This window comes from Frankliniella occidentalis, unplaced genomic scaffold (assembly GCF_000697945.3).
Source record: "Frankliniella occidentalis isolate FOCC.00 unplaced genomic scaffold, Focc_3.1 Scaffold20, whole genome shotgun sequence".
Lineage (NCBI taxonomy): Eukaryota > Metazoa > Arthropoda > Insecta > Thysanoptera > Thripidae > Frankliniella > Frankliniella occidentalis.
The window spans coordinates 335,308-337,857 of record NW_026267150.1 but is presented as its reverse complement, the minus strand read 5'-3'; the positions used below and the strand labels follow the sequence as shown (position 1 = coordinate 337,857).

General features: G+C 62.4%; 1 protein-coding gene across 1 annotated transcript in view; it reads right to left on the bottom strand.

Annotated features, from left to right (window-relative positions):
• The window catches only part of LOC113208675 (3-hydroxy-3-methylglutaryl-coenzyme A reductase), a 33,274-nt gene that overhangs the window by 11,589 nt on the left and 19,135 nt on the right, over positions 1-2,550 (bottom strand). The gene's annotated exons all lie outside the window — the stretch shown is intronic.

Sequence of the window (2,550 nt, the reverse complement as noted above, 5' to 3'; positions counted from 1 at the left end):
CGGCTGCACATCTCCCGCTGGACGACAAAGACGGAGAGGAGGGGGAGGAGGCGGGGCGCGCACGTGGGGGCGGAGGGAGGGGGGCGCGGCGCGGCTGCAGACGAACTGTGGAGTCGACGCACTGCTGAGGCTGTCTGAGGCACCGCGACGCCGCGAGCCAGCAGGACACAGAGCAGGGCTCCGGCCCGGGGTCCCAAGGGGGGCCGCCCGCCCCGCGCCCCGCCCGCCCCACTCCGTCCCGCCGCGTCAGCGGGGAGCAAGCGGGGAGAGGGAAGTCGAGCCGGGGGCAAGGTGTCGAGCACTCAGGCCGAGCGGTCAGCGGCCAGGTCGCAAGGGGGGATGGACCTGCACCACACGGCCTGCCTGACGACGCCCACGTCGGCCCAGCAGCACGCGACCGTGACACCCCGTCTCCTGCTCGTGTCAGTGTGACGCCTCCGTGGGTGCTTCACAGAAGAGGTGCACGGGTATCGCCGTTCGCACACGTCAGTCTCAATGATGGATGGCGGGAAAATTGCGTTCGGAGTAAAACGGGCCGGGGGAAATCGGGGTGAGGAGGGGGGGGGGAGGTGCTCCCGATACAGCGGGTGACAGACAATGTGGCGCTCCTCGGCCGTGTTTCCAAGAGCGATCTGCTTTTGGATGTCCATGTCGTATGGCACCTTTCACAATCACACGTACTTGCCAACAAGAATCAAACCCCTTTGGTGGCAGAGTATTCTAATACGGAAAGGTTCGAATCTTTTTGGGGTGATGCTGCACTGTACACGTACAGTGTATGCATTGAGTGAATCTTACAGAAATAGAGCACCTCACCCCGACGAGCGAGAGCTTGCCCACGAAATTATTTTCCGGGGTTGAATATGGCCACTCTTCGTGCTCCGCGGGAACACTCTTTGTGTGCCTCGAGGCCACTCTTTGTGTGACTTGAGAACACTCTTTGAGTGCCGTGGGGACACTGGAGCAGGACCATGGCGTGGCTTAAGTCACGTAGCGTAGCACAACCCATCATAGCAAGCAAGAAATCGCCTCTTCCTCCCCTTGCTCGTAGCTCGAAAGTGTATGCGGGCGTGCCACGGGGATGCCGGTCTCCGAGAGGCGGCGGCGGCGCCGTTCTGCAGCGTTACGAGGAGGACTGCATCCTTTACATTTATTATGACATTCGGTTGGCCAATTGGTCCCCCCAGGAGCAGGACAACAGCGGAAACTTGTCGCCCGCGAGCGAAATAATGGGCGCCAATGAGATCCAAGGGCGGGGTGCGGTGGGGTTGTGAGGGGCGAGGTGGGGTGCGGCGAGGTGGGGCGGGGAGGGGTGGGGTAGTGCTCGCGGGTAAACACTCCCTTGCGTCACTCTGCCGTGGTGGACCCCACCCCGCCCCGCCCGGCCCCGCCTGCGAGTCACTTGAGCCCTTGGAGCCTGCGGCCTTGGCCGTGGTCCTCGCAGCCAGTGGCGAGGGGGCCGTCCAGTGACCCGGAGTGTCACTCCGCTCGGAATAGAGCGAGGAATAGAGGCTGGAACGCTTTTCGATTCCAAGCGAGATGCATTTAGAGAGACAGGAACCCCAAAGCGCCGGGATGTCAGGAGTATATGCGGCGTTGCAAATACGGCCGGCGGGAGCCTTCCCCCTCTCGTGACACCCACCGCGTCGTGTTTGCGGGTGGGGAAGAACCCAAGAGAGAATAAGGATCGTTTGAGAGCATTTGGCGAAAATATCCCGGCCACCCATTCAAAACCGAAGGTGACATCGGCGCTTCTTTCGCGACCGTCTGCGATAAGGAAGGAGTCGGGCGACAGATTTAGCAAACAACTCCTTTCGCACGACGCGCGGCGCTGACGCATACGCGGCTTGCTCGCACCCCGAATGACTCGTTTCGGACTTATTTCAGATTCGGGTCAACACCTCGGCGCCCCGCTCGCTCGCTCCGTCTCTTTACGCCGCAGCTTTACGGCTCATCACGTCACAATGGACCAATAACCGCGAGACGCGCGCACGAGCAGCTTTGCGTAACGCAGAACGACGCGCAATTTGTTGCGTTTTTGTTGGCCGTCGCTTTTTGTTAAAGGAGCAGGGCGTAAGATGTTTACCGGCCGTTATGCACCATACTGTGCGTCAGAGACGTCACTGCGGGCGCAACGGTCACGGATGGGACCCCTTTACCGGCGATAGGCAGACGAGCCGAAGGACTGACCCCCTCCTTCCTCCCCTCCTCCCCCGAGTGGCCCACGACAAGGGCCTACCACGTCAGTGTACTTTCACCCAGCTGCAGCCGCCGCCACAGCAGCTGCGACTTCCTGCTCCATGTGCCGCGCCTCGGCGGCCAGCGCAGCGCAGCGGCCGCGAGTCCCGAGAGCGCCGCTTATGGACTCTCTCGACGCGCACCCACGCCTGGTGGGGCTACCTACCGCTCAATTTAGAGCGCCCACCGCGTAGGCAGTCCCGCCGCACACACACACCTGACGGGACTGCCTGCCTGCTCAGGGGCTTAGAGCGCCCACCGCGTAGGCAGTCCCGTCGCACACCCACACCTGACGGGACTGCCTACCTGCTC